General features: G+C 45.5%; 1 protein-coding gene across 3 annotated transcripts in view; it reads right to left on the reverse strand.

Annotated features, from left to right (window-relative positions):
- KIAA1958 (KIAA1958 ortholog) overlaps positions 1 to 13235 on the reverse strand; it is a 73346-nt gene extending 60111 nt beyond the window's left edge. Inside the window, exons 1-4 of one of the 3 annotated variants that reach the window (XR_005630308.1) lie at positions 12398 to 12412; positions 11328 to 11469; positions 9732 to 10009; positions 8815 to 9254 (exon numbers count right to left, since the gene is read on the reverse strand). The gene's annotated coding sequence lies outside the window, so the exon portion shown is untranslated. Of the gene's footprint in view, positions 1 to 8814; positions 9255 to 9731; positions 10010 to 11327; positions 11470 to 12397 lie in introns of those variants that run through there. The other 2 variants (XM_039733228.1, XM_039733229.1) reach the window with 2 other exon arrangements.
- Between the last annotated feature and the right edge of the window lie 9 nt (positions 13236 to 13244).

Here is a 13244-nt window from a genome sequence, read left to right on the forward strand (position 1 = left end):
ATGTGCTGTGACCCTTCATCAGCCACAGCAGGCTGTGTGGCAAGGGTGAATTGTCCCACTCCAGATGCCAGTGCCAGGAAAGCTAGGGCTCATGGTGCTCAGTGGAAGCACATGCTCTCCCCTCCAGTACTCCCAGGCAGCCTGCCATCCCACTAACACTCATGCCACCAGCAGACCAAAAACAATGGGCAAAAGCATCCCAGATCCCAACTGATCCTTCTGCAGAGAAACACTGGCTGTGAAATAGGGTGTACAAGCTGCCAAAGAGGAGGGAGAGGAATCACCATCCTCCTGTTTGGGAACACCTGACTGTCTGCTTGAAGAGAGGCCCAAAGCTCCTGGTAAGTGACAGTGACATCAGAGCAGAGATTATACCACCTCGCAGAAAACTTGCAGGCACCAAGTGACCACACGGCTTTGTTGTGAGCTGCTCAGCTTCCCCAGCATCCCTCCAGCACCACACTGGCCAAGCAGAAACAGAGCAAATCTTGGGTTTTCCCAGGGATGTTCTCCATGAGATAAGATGTGCACCGACAGGGTCTGGGCTGATTCCCCTTTTGTTCAGAGGACATGTGTACTGGATTCTGCTGAGTGGTTTGTTTCTGCTGCCCAGCTCTGCCCTTCTTTTGACTCAGGCAGCAAGGAAGCTGAGTCACATCCCTGCAGTCTGTGCCCTGGCCATGCTTGCTCTCTCCTACCCAGCTGAGCAGGGTGTGCCAGCACCCACACAGACTCTCCCTCAGCCCCCACCACCAGTCATGAGTCTGACCTGGTGCCAGAAGCTTTGCCAGCTGAAACACAGAGGTGAAACACCACTCCATGTGAAATCCCTCAGCCCCCACAGCAGGAGGAAACCTGGCCTTGGAGAAAGACAGATGCAATCAGAAAATACTTCTGATTTTAGCAGAAAGCTGGCCATACACTAAGGACCTACCACTAGAGTAGCTGGGATGAGAATGAAAAATGAGAAAGGCCAAGAATGGTCTGTTTTACCATCTGTAGGTTTGAAATCAGAACTGATTGTGTCACAGGAAGAAGGGCAGGATCCAACCACTGCCACAACAGGCTTTTTTTTTTGCACAGCTCCCCACAGACTGCTATTAGCATGTCTGCTCCAAGGGCTGCTCATCATGGCTGGAACCAGCTGAATGCAGATCACAAACTAGTTTTTACAGGCGTGTTTCTAAGAGGAACCTGTGCCTAACCAAATCAGCTCCTTCTGTACAATAAATTAAGCTGGAACCACTTTTGAGTCAGAAAAAAATTCCTAGCTCAACCAATATCTCCCTGGAAAAGGCAGACCCTTGAAAAAGCAGTATGAGTTAAAAGATTCATCTTCCTTTCTAGACTTCATTTTTCATGACCCAAGCAAGACATTACTCCATCAGTTAGCTGGAACATGGAGAGAGTAGTATCTGTAATGAGCCAGAAAGCCCTAGAAGAGCTCAGTGCCTGGCCAAACCTTGTGGTGTCCCACAGTGCCTCTTCCTCCTCTGTAACATTGTGAGGGAAGCCTGTTTCAGGCAGCCTTCCAACATGCAGGCAGACAGCTGGTTCTTCACTGAGGCTTCCTCTACCTCAACATCTGTTGCAAAGGAATGAGCACCAGAACTCTGGAGAGCCAGCTTCTCATCCCGAAAGACTGTGCGTCAGTCTGGAACACTGCAGTCCCCTCTCAGAGAAGTAAGCATAAGCTAGACCTGCCTGACCGACACACTTCTCTGGGTGAAAGGGCTTGGTGAGAAAGAGGTGTCTGCAAGTCAGCATTAATGGGCTGGTTAGACATCGTGGGACATGGGTGCTCTTGAAGGGCAGAGCAACAGGTGGGTCTGTGGGGCAGTGCAGCTTACAAACACCCAGCTGTGAGGACTCAAGGTCAATGACAGAAGGTGGGTGGCAGTTTCCTCCATGACTGCAGGAAGACAAATGGTCTGCCTTGCAGAGAACTGGTGTGACGAGTGGAGTTGGGGTATTACAACACACACCTGAGATACTGGTGGTCAGTAAATAAGGAGTCCTTCTCTCATGACTGGGCAGAGGGCTTTGTATCCCTGTGTTTTCACTAGCAATGTAGCAGAGCTGCACTGGTGTAGGCAGGGTCAGAATGAAAGCCATCAAGCACCTCTTCAGACACCAGCCTTCTGGCCCTAAACTGATATGCTGATATTGGGAAGTTCCCTGGAAATTGCAAATAAATATGGAAGTGAATAAGTTGCTTGTCTGTGGAATTGTTGGTTTTGGGGTTTTTTAGGTTTTTTGTGAAAACACTGGAACTGTAATGTTTGAAAAGCAAATTCATTTACTAAGACAAGGCAAAGCAGCATCAAAACATGATTCATTTGTTTAAGAGTGGTCCTTAAAGAGGAAGATCAAGCAGGCAACTTCTCCCTCACATGCCACAGCTTCTCTTTAGGTAAGGAAAGTTTTTTAAAGCAAAATCTGTGAAGTATCATATCTGCATTCCTGGAACATTTGTAATTAAATACACACACTATTTCAAAGCAAAGCACAGCTGGTTAATTTGCCGTTCACTTACCTGCCACCCAAAAATTACTTGTGGGGGCACTACATGATGCCCTAATCATGACGCCCATGATTTCATCACTTTTGGAGAAGATTTCAGAACAAACTCACTTTTAGTAACCATGGTCCTTCAGTTCTGAAGGAACAGCATGTAGTAGCACCCCGCTCAGCAGTATTTCAACACTTGTAATCCTGCTTTTAAAACTGACCTGACATCCCTGTTCTGTAGGTCAGAAACAAGGGCACTACAAGGATCCACAAGAGAGGAAGTAATTTTTCATTTTGGGACACAAACGGGACACAAGCCCTCAAGGACTCTGATTCAAACAGGAAAGCTTGAGGAGACTGGTCTTCTGCTCCAGCCACCTGGATTATTGGCAATCCCTCTACTGGATTGCTAGGATACATGTAGCAAATACTACCCCTGGCAATACCAGGGCAGGGCAGACTTACAAAGGTGCAGGAGCAGGCATTTTTCCGGTCACGTAGGTAACACCAGCTGAATTAAAAGGGGTGACCAGGCAAGGAGTGTCCCAAGCTTGTTTCTGAAGTAGAAGGTTTTGTGGGACAGCCTGAGGAGTAGGGATTCAGCTATCACAGTGCACTGTAAAGGTTTTGTCTTTTTCCAGCAATCACTGATTACCAGAAAACTCCTTCCCTTCTCAAACTCTCTTTGGAGGTTCAACACCCAGCCTATAGCACATATGAGGGCATGCTTATTTTCCTTTGGAGATCCTGAAGGAACGTGGGGGAGTAAGTACCAGTACAAAAGACCACCCAACTCACAGTCACTGGATTTGTTATGACTGCAGCTATTCATCAACTCTAAAAAAAAAAAAAAAGAAAACCAGCACAACAAAATGCCTAACTTCAGGTCAGGGCTACGATCAAAGTGAGTTAGAGTATGATTGATTAAATGCAAAGCAGATAACAGCTTATGAAAGCTTAGAGACATAGTAATGCCCAGTAAAACCACCCAGCTTTTAGGTCACTTCTAAATTTTTCATATCCTCTCTGGGGCAGCTAACAAACTGGCAGAAGAAAACCTGTTAGTTTTTTCCACTGAGAACCTCAGATTGTCATGTTAGGCAGCCACCTTTCCTTCACATGTGCATGATGCTGAGGAAAGCAGTGCAGACATCACAAGGATACTTCACATGTACACCCAAGCATATCAGAGAAGAACTAACTTTCTGCTGGTCATTCCTTCGTTGGTTTTGTTAATAGGCTGCAACTAACAATTAATGTTAACACAGAAAAAGTATATGAAGATCACCAGGTGCCTTTGGAAATTCTATACTGTTTCATGAGAGGGCTTGAAACACCCTTGAGAATCCAGTCTGTGTGTATTCAGAGTTGTGACCATATAACTCTGTCTTGTGTTAAAATTCCTGTGGGTTTTGGTGAAACAGGATATATCTGTGGCAACAGCAGGTGAATGTCAGCTCTTGGATGAAATACACAGGTAAAGAAGAGAAATTTAAACAAAAGCCCACATAATTACTATAGAAGAAGTGTGTAATAACAGCTAAACAAGAAAGCCACTTGAAAAAAAGCAGGAGACTTAGCACTACAAATGTGTGGTAGTTATATCAGGGAGATTTGTCTGAACATACTCTGTGTAATTTCTCTATATAGGATACGGACATTGGGCTTTTTCTGTCTAAGAAATCATGATGCTTGGTCTCCAGCCTGTGGCCTCAAGGATTATCTAATGTTTACCTTTAAAACACAGAGAGTGGGTTTAAAACATAACTGGATCATGCTCTTCACCCACCCACACTGCTAGCTGTGAGTTCCTGGGCTCACAAAAGGGGGTGGCTCTCTGCAAATGGCATATGAAGGCTGTAGCAGACCCACAGTGCATCCATTTCTGTTCCCCTCAACGCTGGGCTGTGAGGGCAGAACTCCTATTTTACAGGGTGCCTTAAGGAGCTCACAGTGCAAACACAAGATGGAGAGTGTGGAAATCTTTGCAATGACAGAACTGGAATCATGCAGGAGCTGAGATGTGGTTCTACCTCAGAAATCTTGGGGCTATTTCTAGCCTTTCATGCAGTTGCCCACCTGTAGCAGGCTAACAATAAAGTCTCATATATTGTGTCTTTGGGAGGCTCTCCTTTTATTCAAAGAAAAGAAAATAACAGCAGAGAAGTTTGTAAATGTGAATATGGGGCATTATTTACTTAAGACATCTGACTGTCACAGAAGCATTTATTCCTCCAGAAAAAAACAAACAAACAAACAAAAAAAACCCAAAAAACCAACTAGTGAACATTATCCTTCCAAAGTTTCTGGGTTGAGGCAACCATGGTATTATTTTCGTCCCTCCCTTTTTGGCCTGGAAAATTTCAAAGTTTGACAGACCTGTTTCGGTGAATAGATGTGACCTAGACACTGCTTTTACAGTAAAGTCTAGATCTCAAAATTCCCCTCTATCATATTCAGTTGTTTAGTAGAAATAGTAAGGTATGTATAAAGAAATAGCTGACAATATCCTTCTGGAGAAAATAATATAAGTGATGTGAAATATGTTTCTTGGTGAAAAAAATCCATCACACTGATTTTGTGTTATTTGTTCACCCAATACTACATCTCACACAAACTCTCAAAGTTGTGACAAAGATCATGATTGAAGATAATGGTAATGTACTTATCCCCCACCCTGCTAGAACTTTAACCACTGCTGAAAAGTTCTGCTTTCAGAATTGTTGCTCATGCCATGCAGCTCCTATGAGTGGGAGAAAGTGAGAACAGGTAAACAAGCTCAAAATTACTGCTCATATTTAAGAAATTTGATAGAACCCACTTTTCCTTCCTTGCTTCACTTTCTCATGAGGTAATCATAAAGCTTGAGTTTAACTGTGCAATGTCAAAAGAGTGTGCACACTTTTCTGCCTCCTTGGTTGTTAGGTTCTAATGTGCAGGCTTCCCAGTCCAACCTTGTGATCACAATTTCTTTGCAAAAGCTGTCTTTTAGCACTGAGTAGCAAATGGCAGACATGTAAACTGCTGCACACAGACATGCACAAGTGATGTCACCTTTGCAATGCCAAGTGCCTTCTATGCCCGTTCAGGGCTCAGCTATCACTTGCAGCCCTTCAGCCTTCGACCCAAGCTGCTGTGTCAGTCTTTCTCCCTTCCTCCTTCCTGTGCTGTTGCCCTGGCCTTCCACTTGCAAATCTCAGTAGATTCTCATAGACAGCAATTGCTCAAAGTCTGAGAATTTCATCTTTCTTCCCCTCATGTTTCCTATCTGTTTTGTAACTTTAGTTTGTATTAAGGGGAGAAGCAAGAGTTAGAAAATAGAAAAGTAGATAATAATAATGTAAAAGACCCGTAAGCATTACCAACCATAAATAAGCACAAAGTGGAGTGACTCACACACACCACTGTGACTGCTTAAATGTGATCCTGTCAGCACTGACAGCATAATACACAGGAACAGTCAAGAGGTAGCTTGGCTGGCTTCTAATGCCAAGGGCAGAGTTGACAGAGGAGAAAGCCTGACAACAATAATTATAGTCACCTTCCTCATCTTCACTGCTTGCTGAATCTGAAAGGACACTCTTCTGGCAGCCACATTGCTTCATTACTTGGCTGGATACTTGTCAGGCACTTCCTTTTCTTTCTATTCTTTTTCCCCTACAGTAACTTCAAGTTGAAGTGTGGACCCCATTGATAAAATTCTGTGCAGGTAAACCTGTCTCAAGAGGTGTGATTATTCTGTCCCCAGAGGGTTGGAGAAGTCTTATTTTCAGCCCCTAGTAGAAATGGTGGGAAGCAGAGCTACAGGCCACCCTAGTAAAAGATACTGACTCTATGCATTATTGCTTGAGCTAGTTATATTTAGTTAATTAGAGCTTAACTTTGCTACACAAAGAACCATGTTATTCCAGGACAGAATGATGCATAGAACTAAGATTAAGCAAGACACCATTATATAGACTATATGCATTACATGGACATTATATGGACATTATATAAAGATTCACTGGATTTGATTTCTGTCAAATTTTAAGCATTCATGCTAACATTCTTCCAAACCAAGTCTCTCTCCAAAATATTAGGCTTACTGGTTATTTCAGTGGTTCAAATAAATATGACAATTTTTTGTCATATTTATTTGAACCACTGAAATAATCAGTCCTGGTGCTCTGTCATCTAGAAGTGCACACCTTACCTCATTCCTGCTCTGGAGCAGGGACTTTAGACCAGGAATGAGGGAAGGGAGTTAAGAGGCTGCAAGGCACAGACACAGATTTTTAAGTTGCTGCAAATCTGCTTATCTCACCCGTGCTTTAAGCAGAAAAGGATCTTGGAGCACTTTGGCGAGTCTAGCCCCTAACCAAGCGTTTGGCAGGGCGGGCAGCAGGGCAGGCTTGGCAGCGCCGCAGGCAGCCCAAGGCAGCCCAAGGCAGCCCCGCTGCGGCGTGCTGCCTGCTCCCTCTGCTGGCACCGCCTGCTCCACACCCCGGCCGGGACCTGCAGCTGCTGAACCGGCGGAAGGGAAGGCGTCAAACAGAGCCCTTGAGCACAGGAGGGTCACATTTCCCCCGCAGTACGACGAGCCATCAGTCCTGCTCACGCATGTCAGCAGCCTGCAGATCGCGTCTCTCTTATGCACATCTCGGAGACGTTCTCTTCATTTATCACCACCCAAAACCCCCATACCTTTCTCTCCAGTTATTCACAGTAGCAAAACAGTCAGGTTTTTTTAGTAATTTCATTTTTATGGGCCTCAAAATCTGTGAAGTGAGCAATAGAGTAAAAACAAACACACTTTTGACCTCATGTAAAAATCCTTTGCAGAAAGCATATATCTGCAATAATTCCTCTACTATAGCATCCATTGTAGGTCTTGTCTTAACAGTGCACAGTGGACTTTTTCAATAGTTCAAGATCGTCAGGCTTTTAAAATAACATGTGATAGGGATGGTCAATTCATACAAGCTTTGTGAAACCAGTACAGGGCAGAAAAACACTGTTTGTCCCCCAGTCAGAGGAAAAGTTAGTGCTGACTTCAGCTCTTACAGTACACTGGAAACACGCTGTGCATCTCCTAATCATGGGATAAGAACTCATATCTCCTTAGACATCAGGTAATTTAAAGATGAGAAAACATGATAAGAAATAAAGTTCTCTTGGGTTTGCATCTCACAGTGACATAGGACAGGTTGCAGTCAAAAAAAAAAAAAGTGAACATTAAAAAAGCTGTTCTTGAAACACCAGAATTTTGGGACATAATTGTTTCTTTAAGCTTTTCATGAAGTTATTTTAAAACGCCATGTTTGCTGTTGGGTATTATAATCACCCTGAGTTGTGACTTCTGTAGCAATTACAAAATCTATTGATCTTATACTGCAGCAGCAAAAAATGAGGACTGGTGTTTTAAAATAGCATTGTAGTTACATAAGAAAGACCAGTATTCTGCTAGTGTTCAAAATTTAACTATAGCAGCATCTTTTCCAGACTCAATGTTAGCAACATATCACCTTTAATACCAGAATTTCCTGGCATGAAAGCCATGAATAACTTTAGCTTATCTAAAATGAAGAAACAGAATCATCAGAAAATCAAAATTACCTAGACTGTGCATAGGAAAGAGTAATATCCTTAGAGGAAGATTTTTGAGTGCTTTAGAAATTCTCTTGGAATATACTTCATAGTTGTATACATGTGGTAAAAACACTAAATGGAATCTGTGATTAAATCTCATACACTTCCATTATCTGAATATAACAAAGAATTTCCATATATCTGTGTCCATCTATATTGGACAATATTGAAACACTTTGCTATAAAGGAGGAGACAGATGAATTGAAATAGAATTTACTTTTCCATCTGTAAAAAAACATTTCTGAGGGCTTGATTACAATGATTAAATTAATGGATAACTTTTTTTTTCATTATTAATCTGTTCTCTTCTGACTCCATTTTGAAGTGTTAGAAAAGGTTTGGAGCTGTTTTGAGTAGTGATACTTGTGGAAGTCACACTTATAAAGAAGAGTAGCAATTTAACATTATGAAAGCTCTGACATTGCCTCCTGTCCACTACTACTTAATCAGTAAATACATTTTCTGGAATGAGAAAACACTCTGTAAGAAGAGAAAATTACATCAGATGTTGTATCCTGTTACTTAATAAAATTATTAGATTATGACTGATTTAACTAAGACAAGACCATATGGCTCCAATCTCTCAGGGGAGATGATACAAATCAGGTTATATTCCTACCAAGTCCTCCTGGTACAAGCAGTGCACATTTAGGAGACGCGGCTCAGACCTGCACAGAGCACAAGTCCAACGCATTGACTGGATTCCTTCTGAAGATACACTGGCTGCTAAAATGTCAGTAACTGGTTATTAAAGCACTGTAACCTTTTGCACTCTTCCTATTCATGGGATGCAGGAGTGCTGAAAAATCCAAGCAGTTCTTGCCTGCACTCTCCCCTGAACCACAAAAAGCTGAAAGCTCCTCCAACCCCAGATCACAAAGCAAGAAGCCACTCTACTCCCCTGTCAGCAGAGGCTTTTCTGGGACAGCTCTTCTGGCTTTCCCGGTACCTGTGTCCCTTGTAAAAGGCCTTTGTCCCTCACCTGTGAACATCTTCACAAAGTCGGCACTCGACATGCTCATAACCACATCAGCTGTCACAGGAGGCTTTCCGAAGCCAGCGCTCCCACCCTTGGTCTTCAGGTCAATATACCAAGTGCCTCCACCATCACCTGCACAGAGAGTGAAGCGAGGTGAGAAGGCAGCAAGGACTGCCGTGCCCTCCCTCTCCCTTGCCCCTGCCAGACGGCCGCGGCCGTGTGCGTGTCAGGGGCTCCGTGGCAGCCGCGGGGGCTCTGCAAGGAGTCACCTCTTGTCCCTGTGACGCCCCGAGCACCACGGGCTGGGGCCACGGGCAGCAGAGCCCAGAGGCTGCGCTTTGCTCTCGGAGCCGGAGGCAGCTGGCACCTCTGCCTGGCCCCGAGAGCGCCCTGTCCGTGGGCACAGCAGCCCGTGCGGGCGGTGGCGCCGGGACAGAGGCTCCACGCACGGCACGAGGGACAGCAGCTCCCGGGGCCTGCTCCAGTGGCACGGAGCAGGAGCGCCGCACAGGATGGAGAGCAGCTGCTCTGCTTCAGCACCAAAAGTGTTCGTGTCTGAAAACACCCGGTGCCTTTTGCCAGGCAAGGCTGCACAAGCGGTGGGCTTACCAGAGAGCTCAAACTGAAAGACACCCTGAGTGCTTCTCACATACTCTTCAGTCACTGCCCCTTGAATAACTCGGAAAGTCTCTGCAACAGGACCCGATGGCGTGGCTGCAGCAGATTCTGTCTCAGCCTTGGCTGCATCTGCTCCTTCCTGCTGGGATCGGCTTAATTTCTTCTCCTCTTTGAATGCTAGGGCAGCACCTCCAATAAATTAATTCTTCTGCAAAGTTTTCTAAACTGTAAATCAATTTACGGCTTTTGTTGCCAACTTTCAGAACTCTCTAAACATGAACAAAGGATTTAGAAAGGAGATATTGTTTATTCTGCCTGAAATGCAAAGCAGAGATTTTTCACAAACCAAGCCTATTAAGGATTAAAATGTGAGAGAATTCACACCCTGAAATCTACACAAACCTGCCTATCTAATACACAGTTACCTGTGCCTACTGCATAATTGTGCAACCGTATGCAGTACGTGTCACTGCACCTGCGTAGGCCTCTTCGGGGGTCTCTAGTGGTCCCTGCTGGTCGTTTGGGGAGATGTCCCCTACTCCGTTTCAAGCAAAGTTCAGTTCAGGACGTGCAGAACTTCAGATTGAGTGTCAAAGAAGATGTCATCTTCTCAGACAATTGCCAGGCAGGTCATAAAATACAAAAGCTTTCCATAAACATTGAGCAACATCTGCTTAACCCACCTGATAGCATCTTTTTACATTAAAAAGAGGGGTTAAAGGAGAGAATGATACCATCAACTTCCATTTGGATCAGAGATCAAAGGCAGGGATAGGGGCAGCGAATTCTGCTTCAAGCCTCAGAGCTTAAAGATATAGAGAATTCTACTTAAAATACAGAGAATTCTGTTTAAACACATCAACTTGATCAGCATTTTACTTTACCACAGTGATCATGCACATTTAACTGTACAGGAAAGCTTTTCCAATAAAGGAAAGCTTTTGCAATAAAGAAAAGCTTTTGCAATTTACAAAGCCAATCAAGTGGAATACCCCTTAAAATGCTGTTGAAAGTCTCTTAGGTGTCTTCAGTATCAAAAATACTTAGGTCTGTTCTGTGAGTCCCTAAAGAATAACCCTCACTGGGAGCCCGAGCAACTAACACTGTCCCTGGCAGAACGGTCCTAGTGTGACTGCTCAAGGAGTATTTCCACCAGAAAGGAACACTTCCAAGTTTGCCTCCTCTACCCTGGACTTATCCTTATTTTGACACTCCTAGAAAAGCAGGTCAGCATTCTTAGTTGCCCTTCAACTTGCTTAGCCCCTGCTAAAGCCGTGCTCCCCTGCTCAGCACCCGGAGTGAGGCGCGGCGAGCTGCGGGGATACCGCGCAGGCAGCACTGCTGAAACCCAGCGCTCGAGCCTTCCACCTTCTGCAGCGCCTGTTCAAATGCTTTCTGCCCTTCATGCTAAAAAAACCCTTCCAGGAGCTAAGCTGACCCTCCTGATACAGCAGAAAGCCCCACCACTTCAGTTCCCCTATTACATACTGGAGAGAGAGAGGAAAAAAACCCCAACCAATAAACAAAACAAACACTCAAGGGGAAGATGGCTGAACCATGATGCACAGGTGTCTCTCCTGCAGGTACCTGTGAACATAGGTGAAAGTGGCAGCTCTTTCCATACAGTCACTATGGCTCACTTCCATGGAGGACACCACAGCACGAGGCTTACAGTCTGGGTGTGTTGCTATGGCAGTCAAGCTGTGTGCTGGTCATGTGGGCCGAGTGGCTGCAGGGAGAATGAAGGAAAAGCATGCCTGAAGATCTTAGCAAAGCACTGTCACTTCCACCTGCACAGAATGTCAACCCTGGCAAAGCAGGTGGTATGGAAAATGTTACAGTGCAAAGGGTTCAGACACCCTTGGCCCCTTTAGCCTGCTCACACCTCAGTCACGTAGGAGTCGGCAGCCCTGCAAGACTGAACTGCAGTGAAGGGAACCAACAACCACCATTATATTAATACACAGACTAGTTCATCTGCTCAGGGCTCACTCTGATTTCTGTTGAAGTCAGTAAAACCATCCATTGCAATTCTTCCAGCATGTTCAGATCTACCAGCTGATCTCCCCTTCAGCTATCAGCTCTTGGTGAAACCTGAAGCCCTCTCAGGGTGCTGCACAGAATCTCTGTGAGGGCTGAAGGGGGAAAGACAAGCCAAAGGTGGAACCTGGTGGAAGATTTGTTAACCACAGTGTTGTGGTGCACTGTTCAGTTGGTTTGTTCTGTTACCCCCGCCTGTTTAAACGGTTCAGTCCTGGGATTCCCCTCCACCTCTCACAACTCCTCCCTAGTAATGAGAGTTGTCAATTTATTGTCTCCTCCCTTGTTTCCCTGGATACGCTCTGTTAACCCCTCCCTGAGTCCATCACCTACTGGCTCCTCCCCTTTTCCAAAAAGTTCTCCCCTTGTCAGTGGGTGATTGGATCAGGAACAAGAGTCCCTCCTTACTATCCTCCCTATTCTCTAGCTGGCATGTCAATTATGATTTTGTTCCCTCCTGTGTTCTCCCTCATTGGTTTCTGTATTGTCCCTGCCCTATTGTTCCACCCCCTTTATATACCTAGGTAGTCCCTTGCTCTTGGTCTTTTCTGGGCTGGCTCCCCTGGAGACAATAAACTTCCAGACTTTGCCCCCGAGAAGAGTCCCTCTTTTCTTACTTCGCCTTCCTGCTGCCCACCGCTGCCTCTTGCTGAGGTGCTCCCCGGACACTCCTGGTGCATCTGGGAAGTACTCCCTTGCTGTCAGCTGCTGTGCCACAGCTCGGCCGGTGCGGTCTCCTCCCCTAGCTGGGGGAGTAGAGAAACTCAGACAGCAGCGCAGCACCACAGTAACAGGTCGCATGGTGGTCAGCATGGCAAGGACAGGAGGAAGTCAAAGTCTTCATTGGGCAGCAGAGGGAGGATGAGGAAAAGTTACATGTGCAGAGCATGGAGGCAAGGGCCGACCTCAAAGTTATTGTGAAAATAAGAGAGGTACTAGGGGAGAGGATGAAGGACAGGATAGGTGTGGCTGGGTGGAAGAAAGACACACGATCCTACTGCAGGCTATCTAATAAACAGGGAGTCACAGAATCATTAGTGTTGCAAGGGACCTTTGGAGATTTTCTACTCCAACCACTCTGTCAAGGCACGGTGATCTAGAGCAGATGACACAGCCTCCATGGGCAGCCTGTTCCAGTGCTCTGCCACCCTCAACACAAAGTTCATTGTCACGTTTCAGTGGAATTCTTTTGGTTTAGTTTATGGCCACTGCTTCTTATTCTGCCTCTGGGCACCACTGAAAAGAGTCTGGCGCCACAAACTTGCCATCCACTTAGAGATATTCATAGGCCTTAAGGAGATCCCCTCTCGGGCATCTCTGGACTGCACAGGCCCAGCTCCCGCAGTCTGCCCTCAGAAGAGAAGTGCTCCAGGCCCGGAATCACCTTCGTGCTCCTCCACTGGACTGACTCCAGTACTGGAGTCCCTGCCTCTCTTGTCCTGAGGAGCCCCGAACTGGACACAG

The sequence above is a fragment of the Passer montanus genome, unplaced genomic scaffold (assembly GCF_014805655.1).
Source record: "Passer montanus isolate IOZ18808 unplaced genomic scaffold, ASM1480565v1 scaffold85, whole genome shotgun sequence".
NCBI classification, from domain to species: domain Eukaryota; kingdom Metazoa; phylum Chordata; class Aves; order Passeriformes; family Passeridae; genus Passer; species Passer montanus.